Source organism: Amblyraja radiata, chromosome 24 (genome assembly GCF_010909765.2).
Source record: "Amblyraja radiata isolate CabotCenter1 chromosome 24, sAmbRad1.1.pri, whole genome shotgun sequence".
Classification (NCBI taxonomy): domain Eukaryota; kingdom Metazoa; phylum Chordata; class Chondrichthyes; order Rajiformes; family Rajidae; genus Amblyraja; species Amblyraja radiata.
The window spans coordinates 28,396,890-28,413,402 of record NC_045979.1 but is presented as its reverse complement, the minus strand read 5'-3'; positions in this window follow the sequence as shown (position 1 = coordinate 28,413,402).

Genomic DNA, 16,513 nt, shown 5'->3' with positions numbered 1-16,513 from the left:
CTCTGAGTTACTCCAGCATTCTGTCTATTTTCGGTGAAAAGCAGCATCTGGGATGTCAGGACTTTCATATGAAGAAAGACTGGATAGACTCGGCTTGTACTCGCTAGAATTTAGAAGATTGAGGGGGGATCTTACAGAAACCTACAAAATTCTTAAGGGGTTGGACAGGCTAGATGCAGGAAGATTGTTCCCGATGTTGGGGAAGTCCAGAACAAGGGGTCGCAGTTTAAGGATAAGGGGGAAATCTTTTAGGAACGAGATGAGAAAAACATTTTTCACACAGAGAGTGGTGAATCTCTGGAATTCTCTGCCACAGAAGGTAGTTGAGGCCAGTTCATTGGCTATATTTAAGAGGTAGTTAGATGTGGCCCTTGTGGCTAAAGGGATCAGGGGGTATGGAGAGAAGGCAGGTACAGGATACTGAGTTGGATGATCAGCCATGATCATATTGAATGGCGGTGCAGGCTCGAAGGGCCGAATGGCCTACTCCTGCACCTAATTTCTATGTTTCTATCTGCAGTTCAAGATTCAAGTGAGTTTATTGTCATGTGTCCCTGATAGGACAATGAAATTCTTGCTTTGCTTCAGCACAACAGAACATAGTAGGCATTGACTACAAAACAGATCAGTGTGTCCAGATACCATTATATAAATATATAAATATATACACACACACACATGAATAAATAAACTGATCAAGTGCAAATAACAGATAATGGGCTATTAATGTTCAGAGTTTTGTCCGAGCCAAGTTTAATAGCCTGATGCCTGTGGGGGAGTAGGTATTTGTGAACCTGGTCGTTGCAGTCTTCAGGCTCCTGTACCTTCCTTCCTGCACGTCGATTCATACAGGGTGGAAAGAGGCCCTTCGCTCCAACTTGCCCACACCGACCAACCTGCCCCCGTCTACACTAGTGTTTAAGAAGGAACTGCAGATGCTGGAAAATCGAAGGTACACAAAAATGCTGGAGAAACTCAGCGGGTGCAGCAGCATCTATGGAGCGAAGGAAATAGGCAACGTTTCGTGCACGAAACGTTGCCTATTTCCTTCGCTCCATAGATGCTGCTGCACCCGCTGAGTTTCTCCAGCATTTTTGTGTACCCCCGTCTACACTGGTCCCACCTGCCTACGTTTGGCCGATACCCCTCTATCTAAAACAGACGCAAAATTAATGCTGGAGCAACTCAGCGGAGACAGGCAGCATCTCCGGAGAAAGTGAACAGAGGACGTTTCTAGTCGAGTCCCTTCAGCCCGTTCAGAACAAGGGTCTTGACCTGAAACATCATCTATTCCTTCTCTCCAGAGATGCTGCCTGACCCGCTGAGTTGCTCCAGCATTTTGTGTCTACCAGCATCTGCACATTCCGTCTAAACCTCTCCTATTCACGTCCCTGTCTAAATGTTTCTTAAACGTTGCGATCACACCTGCCTCAAACACCTCCTCTGGCAGCTCGTTCTATACACCCACCACCCCTTAGGTAACAAAATGACCCCCTCAGGTTTCTATTCAATCTTTCCCCCCCTCGAGCCAAGAGTACACAAAGTGCTGGAGTAGCTCAGCGGGTCAGGCAGCATCTCTGGAGGACATGGATGGGTGACGTTTCGGGTCGAGACCCTTCTTCAGACTCAAGAGTGTAGAGTGTTTAGTTGCCATATGTACCGAGAAAGGAACAACGTAATTCTTACATGTAGCAGCAGCATCACAGATCAGTAAACACTGTGCTCATAGATAACACAAACACAAGAAAGTTCAATATATTAATCAATAATATGGATAACAACTGGCAGAGCTGTTGCCTCACAGTGTTAGAGACCCAGGTTCAATCCTGACCTCGGGTGCGGTCCATGTGGAGTTTGCATGTTCGCCTTGTAACCCCGTGGGTTTTCTCCAGGTGCTCCGGTTTCCTCCCATACTCGAAAGATGTACAGGTTTGTAGGTTAATTGGCTTTGGTAAAATTGGACATTGTAGGATAGTGCTAGTATGCGGGGATCACTGGGTGGCACGGGCTGGGTGGCACGAAGGGCCTGTTTCCAGGCTGTGTCTCCAAAGTAAACTGAACTAATCCATGACTGACTTGGCAAATGAAATTCCTCGTATGTTGCAAGTATTATTGTGATTGATTGTGATAAATATACAAAACACCACGTGTTAGAGAAACTAACCATGGCTAGTGCGGACGCCCATGGATATCTGGACCAATCAATCAATCCCCAATCAATCAATCAACCTTTATTGTCACCTTGCAAAGCGGAAAATTAGTAGACGTTTCCCAGGGAATACCGGAGCATCGCACATAAAACTTAAAACATTTCACACATAATAACAGTAAAAACAATCCAGTCCCTGATGAAACAGTATAAATAGTTAAAAGCAGGTAAAACAGCAACATTAAAATACAGTAAAAACAGTCATTAAAATATCCAGGGCAGCTGATTTGAGTGGCCAGTGCCAGAGTTATTAAAATGTCAGTGCAAAGCCGCAGAATCAGGTGGAGTGACTGTTTAGCAGCCTCACAGCCTGTGGCAGGAAGCTGTTTAGCAGTCTGGTAGTCCGGGTTTTGATGCTACGGTATCTCTTGCCTGATGGCAGGAGATCCATGTGTGTGTGGAGGGGGTGCAGTTTGTCCTTAGCTATTCTCGGAGCTTTTTTCAGACAGCGGCTCTGGGACAGTTCTTGTACCGGTACACTTCTTCCCACCCTGCTTCCTGTAATCTCCTACTCCCAATTCCTCCGTCTACGCCGCATCTGCACCCAGGATGCGGTGTTCCAAACCAGGGCATCGGAGATGTCCTCATTCTTTAGGTTCTCTTCTTCGACTATCGATGAGGCTCTCACCAGGGTCTCTTCTATACCCCGTGACTGCTCTCACTCCCCATCACCCCACTCGTAACAAGGGCAGAGGCCCCCTTGTCTTCACCTTCCACCTCACCAGCCGTCACATACAACAGATAATCCTCCGACATTTTCCCCACCTCCAACGTGATCCCACCACTGGCCACATCTTCCCATCTCCTCCCCTTTCGGCTTTCCACAGAGACCGCTCCCTCCGTAACTCCCTGGTCAATTCGTCCCCTCCCACCCGAACCACCCCCTCTCCGGGTACTTTCCCTTGCAATCGCAGGAAATGCTACACTTGTCGCTTTACCTCCCCCCTTGACTCCATCCAAGGACCCAAGCAGTCGTCCCAGGTGTGGCAGAGGTTCACCTGCACCTCCTCCAACCTCATCTATTGCATCCGCTGCTCTAGGTGTGAACTGCTCTACATCGGTGAGACCAAGCGTAGGCTCCGCTCAGTTCGCATTAACCAACCTGATCTCCCGGTGGCCCAGCACTTCAACTCCCCCTTCCATTCCGAATCCGACCTTTCTGTCCTGGGCCTCCTCCATGGCCAGAGCGAGTCCCACCACAAATTGGAGGAGCAGCACCTCATATTTCGCTTGGGTAGTTTACACCCCAGCGTAATGAACATTGGCTTCTCCAATTTCAAGTAGTCCTTGCTTTCTCCCTCCTTCCCCTCCCCTTCCCAGCTCTCCCACAGCCCACTGTCTCCGCCTCTTCCTTTCTTCTTCCCGCCTCCCCACCCAATCTGAAGAAGGGTCTCGACCCGAAACGTCACCTATTCCTTCGCTCCATAGATGCTGCCTCACCCGCTGAGTTTCTCCAGCATTTTTGTCTACCTTCCATTTTTCCAGCATCTGCAGTTCTTTCCTAAACAGAGAAACTCTGCTGGTCAGACAACATCTCTGGAGAGAAGGAATGGGTAACGTTTCAGGTCGAGACCCTTCTTCAGACTAATCACCAATAGAATAAATTATCAGTGTTACAGGGTAGCTGGGCACCATAATAGTGCAACCAAAACAAAGTGTCGGGGTGGAGAGAAGGACGGCTCGCTGGCGATCCCAATGAGTGATGGCTGCATTGGGTTTTTATGGCCAGCTGCACTTTGCACTGTGTAAAATGGTGCTGAAATCTGGTGACTATTGTTACGTATATCAGTTCCGTTTAGTTTATTGTCACACGTACCGAGGTACAGTGGAAAGCTTTCGTAGCGTGTCAGCCAGTCGGCAGCACATCAGCGCCTCTACTTCCTGAGAAGATTACGGAGAGTCGGTTTGTCAAGGAGGACTGTCTCTAACTTCTACAGGTGCACAGTAGAGAGCAAGCTGACCGGTTGCATCGTGGCTTGGTTCGGCAACTTGAGCGCCCTGGAGCGGAAAAGACTACAAAAAGTAGTAAACACTGCCCAGTCCATCATCGGCTCTGACCTCCCTTCCATCGAGGTGATCTATCGCAGTCGCTGCCTCAAAAAGGCTGGCAGCATCATCAAGGACCCACACCGTCCTGGCCACACACTCATCTCTCCGCTACCTTCAGGTAGAAGGTACAGGAGCCTGAAGACTGCAACGTCCAGGTTCAGAAACAGTTTCTTCCCCACAGCCATCAGGCTATTGAACTCAACTCAAACAAAGCTCTGAACATTAATAGCTCATTATCTGTTTATTTTCACTTTATCTGTTTTTTTTATTCATGTGTGTATATATTTATACAATGGTATATGGACACACTGATCTGTTCTGTATTCATGCCTTCTATATTCTGTTGTGCTGAAGCAAAGCAAGAATTTCATTGTCCTATCTGGGACACATGACAATAAACTCTCTTGAATCTTGAATCTTGTTGCCAGGCTAAACTAACCTGCCTGGCCATCTAATCTTGTCTGTCCATTTCCCTCCACAGATGCTGCCCGACCTGCTGAGTTCCTCCAGCAGTTTGTCTTTTGCTCAAGTTTCCAGAATCTGCATCTCTTGTGTCTCCAGTTTACTGCAGGAGGCGGCTTCACCACCACGCTCCCCGTGAATGCCTGTGTCGCAACCTCATCTCATGTTCAGGTACGCCTGGTGGTGTTCCCAGTCTGTCCTCAGTGGTTCAAGTGTCCTGTTGTCCTGCTGCATGCCTCCCTGACCCTTCGTCACAAACCAAAGCAGAACTGGGAGAGAAAAATACAAATTAATAGGCTGTGGGAAGAAGGAACTGCAGAAGCTTGTTTAGAATAAAAGACACATGGTGCTGGAGTAATTCAGTGGGTCAGGCATCGCTTGAGAGAATAGTGCGGCACAGTGGTGCAGCGGTAGAGTTGCTGCCTTACAGCGCCAGAGACCCGGGTTTGATCCTGACCACAGGTACTAACGGAGTTTGTACGTTCCCCACGTGACCTTGTGGGTTTCCCCCGGGTGCTCTGGTTTCCTCCCACACTCCTTCTTCTCCTTCTTCTTTCGTGTGGTGTGCACAGCCTAAAGTTGTTGGACAACTTGTTCTATTTGATCTTCCGTTTGTGCACGTCGAGTTGATTGCATTAGTCGAAACAGGGCGGACCACGTGAAGGTTGCAATCTTCCACCCACACTCCAATGACTTGGCACAGGTTTGTAGGTTAATTGGTTTCAGTAAACATTTTAAATTGTTCCTAGTGAGTAGGATAGTGCTGGTGTGCAGGTATCGCTATTGGGCGTGGACCTGGTGGGCTGAAGGGCCTGTTTCCACATAATAATAATAATAATAATAATAATAATAATAATATATCTTTTATTGTCATTGCACGTCAGTGCAACGAGATTTAGTATGCAGCTCCACTGATGTACAAGAAAGGTAAATAAATACAATACATAAATAAGCAAGCTGAATTGATTGACGTGACCATCTGAGGGAGACTGTCCAAAGGGGGTGGGTGGGGGGGCACTCATTAGGGCCGGTTCAGAGCCGCTATAGCTCTTGGGATAAAACTGTTCCTGAGTCTGGAGGTTCGGGCGTAGAAGGCCTTGTAACGTCTGCCGGAGGGAAGTAGTTGAAACAGACCGTGGCAGGGGTGTGATGAGTCCTTATGGATGCTGAGGGCCTTCCTGAGGCACCGCGTGTGGTAGATGCCCTCCAAGCCTGGTAGCTCTGTCCCGATGATCCTCTGCGCTCTGTTGACGACGCGCTGAAGAGCTCTCCTCTCCGCCTCCGTGCAGCTGAGATACCACACAGAGATGCCATACGTTAGTGTGCTCTCTGTGGTGCAGCGGTAGAACGTTGTCAGCAGCTGTTGGGGCAGACCAGTCTTTTTTAATGTCCTCAGGAAGAACAGTCGTTGCTGTGCCTTCTTGACCAGCGCGGCGGTGTTTGTGGACCATGTGAGGTCTTCTGAAATGTGAGTGCCCAGAAACTTAAAGCTGGACACTCTCTCCACACTTTCCCCATAAATGGAGATTGGGGCGTATTCTCCAGAATGGGACCTCCTGAAGTCAATAATCAGCTCCTTGGTCTTGGAGGAGTTTAGTGCCAAGTTGTTATTGGCGCACCAGTCCCCCAGGTTCTGCACCTCCGCTCTGTACATTGTACAGTACCTCTAAACTAAACTAAACAGCTTTGTCCAGAGATGCTGCCTGACCCATTGAGTTACTCCAGCACTTTGTGTCCATTTAAATTAACACCTGTCTCTTTCTCTCTATCCCAGTTCAAACGGAGTGGTTTGACCTGAAATGCCAAACATGTTTTTCCATCTGTGGAGGCTGCCTGACCTGACGAGTGTTCCCAACGTTTTGTGTTTTTTTTTAACAAGGGAGTGGCGCAAACAAACGAGAGTAGCGTCATTGCAAAGATAAAACATTGCCATCACAAGGCAGAAAGAGTCTGAAGAAATATCCTGACCCGAAACCTCGCCTTTCCAAGTTCCCCAGAGATGCTGCCTGACCCGCTGGGTTACTCCAGCTCTTTGTGTCTTTGTTGCTCCACAAGTCGCTCCCACCACTGCCGTCATTAAAGATCACCGACCGTTCAGCTGTATAGAAACATAGAAACATAGGTGCAGGAGGAGGCCATTCGGCCCTTCGAGCCAGCACCGCCATTCATTGTGATCATGGCTGATCATCCCCTATCAATAACCCGTGCCTGCCTTCTCCCCATATCCCTTGACTCCACTAGCCCTTAGAGCTCTATCTAACTCTCTCTTAAATCCATCCAGTGACTTGGCCTCCACTGCCCTCTGTGGCAGGGAATTCCATAAATTCACAACTCTCTGGGTGAAAACATTTTTTTCTCACCTCAGTCTTAAATGACCTCCCCTTTATTCTAAGACTGTGGCCCCTGGTTCTGGACTCTCCCAACATTGGGAACCCCCACATTGCAGTATTAACCATCATCTGATCTGTCCATTTAGTCTGGGTGAGCCACTTGAAGCTGAGCTGTTTGTCAGCCTGAAGAAGGGTCCCGATGTGACACGTCACCCATGCCTTCTCTCGAGAGATTCTGCCTGACCTGCTGAGTTACACCAGCTCTTTGTGTGTACCTTCATTGTAAACAAGCATCTGCAGTTCCTTGCTCCACAGACTAGTTGTTCCAGTTAGTTTACCTCCCTTAACCGAAACCAGATCAACTGGTCATTCATATAATTGATATTTGTGGAACGGTATCCATGACAACAGCCATTGTAATTCAAAGTAGTTTCTTGCTTGGACTGCAGAGAGCACTCAGATGTGGGAAAATGCTCTCTTGTTTTTTTTTCTGCTTTACTTCCCAGAAATTGCAGCCCAGTCCATCACACAAACCGACCTCCCTTCCATTGACTCCATTTACACCTCACGCTGCCTCGGCAAGGCCAGCAGCACAATCAAGGACGAGTCGTACCCAGGCCACTCCTTCTCCTCCCCTCTCCCATCAGGCAAAGGGTATAAAATTGTGAAAATGCACACCTCCAGATTCAGGGACAGTTTATTCCCAGCTAATATCAGGCAACTGAACCATCCTACCACAACCAGGGAGTAGTCCTGAACTACTATCTACCTCATCGGGGGATCCTTGGACAATCTTTGATTGGACTTTCCCTTGCACTAAACGTTATTCCATTATCATGTATCTGTACACTGCAAATAGCTCGATTGTAATCATGTATTATCTTTCTGCTGGCTGGTTAGCAGGCAACAAAAGCTTTTCATTATACCTCCGTGTCCCTCGCCATTCCGTGTCCCTCACCATCTTCCAGTCCCGCCTCAAGACCCATCTCTTCACCTCTGCCTATCCTTAGCCCCACGTCCCCCTCCCTTTTCATCTGTGCTTGAATTGCCTCATATTGTGTTTTGAATTGAATTCTGTCTTTAATTTGTGTACTAGTCATGTCTCCACTATTTGTTTCATTCCGCTTACATGTTTTTCCTCTACTTGCTAAATTTTTGTAAGGTGTCCTTGAGACTCATGAAAGGCGCCCGTAAATAAAATTTATTATTATTATTATTATTACCTCGGTACACGTGACAATAAACTGAACTGAAACTGAAACAGAAGCAGTTTTGCATATTTATAGTTTTGAGTTAGGGTTTCGTTTATTGACACCAAGGTACAGGGAAAAGCTTTTGCTGCGTGCTAACCAGTCAGCAGAAAGACGGGCCGATTGGTGGCGCGGTGGTAGAATTGCTGACTGACAGCGCCAACGACCCAGGTTCGATCCTGTCTACCGGCGCTTGTCTGTACGGAGTTTGTACTTTCTTCCTGTGATTCATGTGGGTTTACTCCGGGTTCCCCCGGTTCCGACCACACTCAAAGACATAGAGGTTTGTAAGTTAATTGGCTTGGTATAATTGTAAATTGTTCCCAGAGTGTGTAGGATAGTGTTAGTGTGCGGGGATCGCTGGTCGGCGCGGACTCAGTGGGCCGAAGGGCCTGTTTCCACGCTGTATCTCCAAACTAAACTAAACTAAACTATACATGATTACTTTGAGCCATCCATGGTGTACAATTACATGATAAAGGATATAACATGAAAAAGGTATAGTGCTAGACTAAGTCCAGCAACGTCCGATCAAAGATAGACCAAGGGTCTCCAAAGAGGTAGATGGCAGGTCAGTACTGCTTACTAGATGTTGGTAGGATGGTTCCGTTGCCTGAGAACAGTTGGATGCAGAGGGCTCTTTACAAAATATATCCTCCTGTATATGGCCCCAACAACAAATTTCAAGCATGAACATTGTATTGCAATGCTTCACTCCATTACATCCACCAGTCAACCACAGGGCCTCAGTAATTATAGTTGAGATGGCCAATTAGTGCCTAATTGCAGGCAGATTTGTACTATACAGTGCAAACAGTGTGATACACGACTAAGTGATACCGAAGTACTCCGGGTCTTTACAAGTACGAAGCTTTTACATCTTCTATCTGAAGGATCGGAAGTGAATGAAAGAACCCCAAAGGGCGGTAGAGTTGCTGCCTCACAGCGCCAGAGACCCGGGTTCGATTCTGACCACGGGTGCTGTCTGTGCGGAGTTTGCACGTTCTCCCCGTGACCGCATGGGTTTTCCCCGAGTGCGCCGGTTTCCTCCCACATTCCAAAGACGTACGAGTTTGTAGGTTAATTTGGCTTCAGTAAAAATGGTAAATTGTCCCTGGTGTGTGGAGGATAGCGCTAGTCTGTGTGGGTGATGGCTGGTCGAGGATAGCGCTAGTCTGTGTGGGTGATGGCTGGTCGAGGATAGCACTAGTCTGTGTGGGTGATGGCTGGTCGGCGCGGGCTCGGTGGGCGAAGTCTCTGTGTTTCCGCGCTGTGTCTCTAAACTAAACCCCAAAATGGCGTTTATGTTATGGAAAAAACATCTTTCAATCATTTAATGGACAATATCTAAATGCATCACGGACTGACTGATACTGATGGTTCTCGGCATATGTGAGATTTTTCATTTAGCATTTTCTAAGTTTTCATCCATATGTAGTGTTATGAGAATCCATGTTAAAGTGTAACCAATGTGTAACCAAGGTGCCTTATGGCATGAGATTAACAGACAGTTAGGGGTAAAGATTCAAACATGTCTTCAAAGCTTCCATGAAGAAATCTCTGACACATAACCACTTTCATTTAGTTTAGTTTAGTTTAGTTTAGTTCAACTTAGTTTAGTTTAGAGATACAGTGCAGAAACAGGTCCTTCTGTACCGACCAGCGATCCCTGAAACTAAACTAACCAACACAGGTTCGTCGGCCCATCAAGTCCGCGTTGACCAACGATCCCCGTACACTAGCACTATCCTACACACTAGGGACAATTTACAATCTCTACCGAAGCCAAATACCCTACAAACCTGCATGACTTTGGAGTGTGGGAGGAAACCGGAGCACCCGGGGAAAACCCACGCAGGTCACTAGGAGAACGTGCAAACTCCATACAGACAGCACACGTAATCAGGATGGAACCCGGGTCTCTGGCACTGTAAGGCAGCAACTCTTACAGCTGCGTAACTGTTCGCCACTTCAGGTGGAGAAGGAGCACTCAGGGTGGCATCAGGAACATGAGGGGTATGCAGTGGGCACATGTGGAACTCCTGCCTAGATTGAAGAAGAACCTTCTTACCAACCACCCGCCACATCAGGCACCCACTGCTCATCTGAAGAATGTGTTCTTCCCACGTTGGCTACCTCAGAACCCACACAACTGGAATGGAAACAAGTCATCTTTACTTGCCGAATGAGAAACATGTGGGTAGAGCTGGTGTTAGAGAGAGTCTTACAGCATGGAAGCAGACACACCGGCCAACATGTCCCAGCTACACTGGTCTCACCCTGCCCACCTTTGGTCCATATCCCTCCACACCTGTCCTATCCATCTGCCTGTCTAACTGTTTCTTAAATGTTGGGATTGAGCCATCCTCATCTACCTGCTCTGGCAGCTTGTTCCGTACACCCACCACTCTTTGTGTGAAAAAGGTACCCCTCAGAATCCAATTAATTACTTGCCCCTTCACCTTAAACCTATGACCCCCCCTGGTCCTCAATTCACCTACTCAGCACAAGAGACTGTGTGCATCTACCTCATCTATTCCTCGAGCAAATCAAACTACTACAGCAATTCCTGTTGCAAATCAAATGATCAAGAAAATTATTTTATTACATAATGTTTTAACAAGTGAATGCTGGAGGTCGGGCGAGGATGCATCACCGAGAACAAAGAGGGATTTATGGGGTGAAGGCAGGAGAATGGGGTTAGGAGGGAGAGTTAGATCAGCCATGACTGAATGGCGTAGGCTTGATGGGCCAAATGGCCTAATTCTGCTCCTTTCACTTATGACCTTATGACCACCTATAATAATAATAATAATAATGGATGGGATTTATATAGCGCCTTTCTAATACTCAAGGCGCTTTACATCGCATTATTCATTCACTCCTCAGTCACACTCGGTGGTGGTAAGCTACTTCTGTAGCCACAGCTGCCCTGGGGCAGACTGACGGAAGCGTGGCTGCCAATCTGCGCCTACGGCCCCTCCGACCACCACCAATCACTCACACACATTCACACACAGGCAAAGGTGGGTGAAGTGTCTTGCCCAAGGACACAACGACAGTATGCACTCCAAGCGGGATTCGAACCGGCTACCTTCCGGTTGCCAGCCGAACACTTAGCCCATTGTGCCATCTGTCGTACCTATGGCTGACCTATCTTTCCCTCTCAACCCTATTCTCCTCCCTTCTCCCCATAACCCCTGACACCCGTACTAATCAAGAATTTGCCTTAAAGATATCCATTTGAAGAAGTGGCGGATATCTGATTGAATTCCTGGGTCCCTCTTGTGCAAGCACAATTAATACTTCATGGTTTGGAAGTGGAAAGCACCTTAGGCAAAATTTGCAAATATTTTGAAACATTATTATCTCCATTATTGTGACAGAGAAAGCCGTCCCTTTGAGCCAACTTTTAGTTCAGTTTAGAGACAGAGGGCGGGAACTGGCCCATCGGCCCATCGAGTCCGTGCCGACCAACGATTACCCGTGCACTAGTGCTGTCCTACACACCAGGGACAATTCACAGAAGCCCATTAACCTGCAAACCTCGAAGTCTTAGGAATGTGGGAGGAATCCGGAGCACCCGGGGCGCAGCGGTCGACTTGCTGCCTCACAGCGCCAGAAACCCGATTCGATCCTGACTACAGACGCTGTCTGTACGGAGTTTGTACGCTCTCCCTGTGACCACGTGGGTTTTCGCCGGGTACTCCAGTTTCCTCCCACACTCCAAAGGCGTACAGGCCGTGTAGGTTAGTTGGCTTCAGTAAAATAAAATGTAAATTGCCGCTATTTTTCTAGGATAGTATTAATGTGTGGGCGGAGCGGATCTCGTGGGCCGAAGGGCCTGTTGCTGCGCTGTATCTCTAAAGTAAACTCTAAAGTCACCAGGAGAAAACCCACATGGTCACGGGGAGAAAGTGCAAACTCAATACAGACAGCACCCGTAGTCAGGATCGAACCCTGGTCACCGGCACTGTGAGGCAGCAACTCTACTGTTGTGCCACCGTGTCTCAAATGAACATACATTTTGACAGTGGGCAGACATTGCTTTAGTGATAGATGGCAGCATCAGAATGAGTGTTAAATGTTTCTGTTTCTGGTTCATAGGCACATACCGGATGATACATATCAGCACGTTTTGTGCTTGTCTTTGCCCTCACGATGATTATACGTTTGACATATATTTAGTATTATAAAACTTAATCCAGTCCTGACCCAACTTTCTGCAGAATTGCCATGATATTTTTCCATCCCTGAAACAATCTTAAGACCTACCAAGTTAATGTGGAATAGGACTTAGGGTCATTGAGTCATGGAGTGAAACAGCTTGAACCTATGTTCCTTGGTTCTCCATTCCCCCAACTCTGGGCAAGAGACTCTGTGCATCTACCCGATCTATTCTTCTCATGATATTGTACACCTCTCTACAAGATCACCCCTCATCCTCCTGCGCTCCCCGTGATCTGAGTGGGTTTTCTCCGAGATCATCAGTTTTCTCCCACACTCCCAAGGCTTACAGGTTTGTAGGTTTATTACGATACGAGACGACACGTTATGGTCAAACTTTATTCATCGCCGGAGAGGAATTGGTCTGCCGACAATCACGATACACAAGGTACACAAAAACTTGGAATTTAAAGTGCAAGAAAAGGGCAAGCGACGATTGGCTGGCTGCCGTGTGCAGAGGACCTTCACTGGAACAACAAACAAACATTCGAACACAGGCTTATTGCCTGGGTAGAGGATTCTAAAATTAAATTCCCCCCTCTCCCCTTCCCCCACTCCGGCTCCTCCATTGTTCATCATGGCGGTCCCCCCCATGCCAGATCCTCCATTGTCTTCCACCCCCCCCCCCCCTCACCTCACGTTCCACCATCACTGAGGCTCCCTCTGCCACCGAGGCTCCCATCGCTGCCACTGCTGAGGCTCCTTCGACCCAGACAGGCCTCGCCGCCCGGATTCTCCGCAGTTAGTCGGGGCGCGTTACAGTCGGCGGTCGTCGCTCCAGTCTTCGGCACTACGGTTGTTCGGCAGATGGATCGGCCCACACGGCTCCCCGGGACATTCCCGCCGCACGCACGGCCCCCCGGAATTGGCTTTGTGTGAATGTAAATTGTCCCTAGTATGTGTAGGATAGTGTTAGTGTGCGGGGATCGCTGGCCGGCGTGGCCTGTTTCCCTGCTATATCTCTAAACTAAACTAAACTAAACTAAACTAAACTAAACTAAACTAAACTAAACTAAACTAAACTAAACTAAACTAAACTAAATGAAATGAAACAAAATTAAACTAAACTAATCTAAACAATGAACCATTGAATTAATTCCTTGAGTGAAGACAGAAAAGTTCACCCGTTCACCATTCTGTGTTGAGTTTGTTTGTGGGCCCTTGGGATGTTTGTCTCGGAGCCAAGCCCTCACATGTGGGACCTTTCTGATGGGCACAACACACTGGGTGGTCTACAAATCTGGCTTAGATTTTGTCGTCGCCTTCTGTACCCAGAAAACTGGAGTAATTGGCAGTTTGGATCGTTTTAATGCAATCCACACCTCGACGATCAACTTAAGTGGTGCACTAGTCAAAGTGTGGCTTTCATTCCATCTGCATTTGATTGTGCGCTACATGGAGAAGCGATAATCAGTGTAAATGGAGAATCCCATCCAGTGGAAACATCCCGGGATGCAGATCCACTGGCCAAGACATTCAGGTTTGCTTAGCGGAGTGCTAGATTGGCTGTGCGTGGGAGAGGCATGTTAATTCCGCTCGCATAGGTGTGCATGTTGAAGGTTTGTATCTGCTTCTACAGATGCGCCGCGGGATGCATCGCTGCATGGTTTGGGAACAGCTCCATCCAGGCCTGCAAGAGGTGGTGGCAAAGCAAGGACAGGCAAGGGAAGATAGGCACAAAGTGCTGGAGTAACTCAGCGGGTCAGGCGGCGTCTCTGGGAAGAAAGGAAGGGTGACATTCTGGGTCGGGGCCCTTCTTCAGACTCATCCAGGGTCTGATTCCGGTAAAGGCCGATTAAAGACAGTGCCAGGGCCTCCAATGAGGTAGGTGGGAGGTCAGCACTGCTCTCTAGTTGGTGGTAGGATGGTGACAGCAGGGAAGAAACTGTCCCTGAATCTGGAGCTATGCGTTTTCAAACTTCTGTCCCTCTTGCCTATGGGAGGCACAAATCACTTGTTTATCACTGCTCTCATGTACAGTGTGATTTTACTGAATAATATGCAAAGCAATTAATCTCACCGCACCTAGATACATCTGACAATAAAGTATCTTAGAGCCATTGAACCATTGTCTGAATGACTCCATGTGCAGCTACTTAGTTGCAGTTAGAGATGCATGGCATCAACAGGCCCTTTGGCCCACTGAATCCCCACTGACCAGCGATCTCTGCACACCAACACAATCCTACACACTAGGGACAATTTACAATTTTACCGAAGTCAATTAACCTACAAACCTGTACTGGAGTGAAGCATTGCAACACAATATGTTTTCCTGTGTTCGTGCTTGATCTTTGTTGCTGGGAGGATATATTTTGTAAAAAGCCCTCTATGTTCAACTGTTATCAGGCAACTGAACCATCCTATCAAAAACGAGAGAGCAGTCCTGAGCTGCCATCTACCTCTTTGGAGACCCTCGGACTATCTTTGATCGGACTTTACTGGACTTAGTCTAGCACTAAACCTTTTTCACGATATTCCCTTTATCATATAACTGTACACAATGGATGGCTCGATTGTAATCATGTATTGTCTATTTTAGTTTGGAGATACAGAGTGGAAACAGACCCACTGAGTCTGCATCGACCAGCGATCTCCGCACACTAACACTATCCTATATACTCTCGGGACAATTTACAATTATACCAAGCGAATTAGCCTACAAACCTGTACGTCTTTGGAGTGTGGGAGGAAACCGGAGCGCCGGGGGAAAACCCACAGGGTCATGGGGAGGACGTGCCAACTCCACACAGACAGCACCCGTGGTCAGGATAGAACCCGGGTCTCTGGTGCTGAAAGACAGCTCTTCTACCTCTGTGCCACCGTGCCATCCTACATGTGAGGGTGAAACTGTGGGCACAGCAACTGAAGGTGTCTCAATGGCACAAACCTCGGGACAGTCACAGCCACTTCATTGCCTTGTGAATGAACATCCGGCTTTACTGCTGCTGAGAGAGAGAGGGAGGATTGGCCTCTTCAAAAAAACAAACACCAAGAGCTTTTAACCCAAACATTTGGTTTCTTGTTTTGCCTTTCCCCAGGTCTGACAGGGGCTTAAATTGCATCCACAGTGAAATAGGAATGTGTTGAAGGCTTTGACCTGGGGAGAGATAGGAGGCTGTTGAAAGAGTGGACTCTCTACCGCTTTGATCAGGTCGGATACTCTCAGCAGCACATCTGTGCTTTTCTTTAGTTACGTTCAGTTTGGAGATACAGCGGGTAAAACACCGAGTCCGCGCCGACCAGCGATCCCCGCACACTAGCACTATCCTACACACACTAGGGACAATTTACAAATATATACCAAGCCAAATAGCCGACAAACCTGTACCTCTTTGGAATGTGGGCGGAAACTGGAGCACCCAAACGCAGGTCATGGGGAGAACGTACAAGCCAACACCCAGAGTCAGGATCGAACCCTATCCTGGGTTTTCTCCTTTCCTCTGCCCCCATTGTTCCTCCAGCTACTCATCACCCCTTCCTATTCCCAATTCCCTATTTTCCTTTCCCCCTTTCTCCCCACCCCATTCCCTTTGACCCATTGTCACTCCCTCTAGGTCTACATTTCACTTTACCTTCCATCCTGATTACATTCCATATCTGCACCCTTTTGTCTCCACTTCACCTCCAGCCTTGCTTACTATCTCCACCCATCTGCCAATGACCCCCATCCTTACCCATATCCACCTATCACTTAGAAACAAAGAACTACAGATGCTGGTTTATTCCAAATATAGACGCAAGGTGCTGGACTAACTCAGACTGGACTAGTGTAGATGGGGTAGATGGGACATATTGGTCAGTATGGACATGTTGGGCGGAAGGGTCTGTTTCCACGCTGTGGGACTCTATGACTCTAAGTTGTTCGTCAGTCTGACCCAAAAAGTCATCTATTCCTTTTTCTCCGGAGATGCTGCCTGACCCGCTGAGTTACCCCAGGATTTTATGTCTATCCGCCTATCACGTGTCTGATCTTGCACCATCCC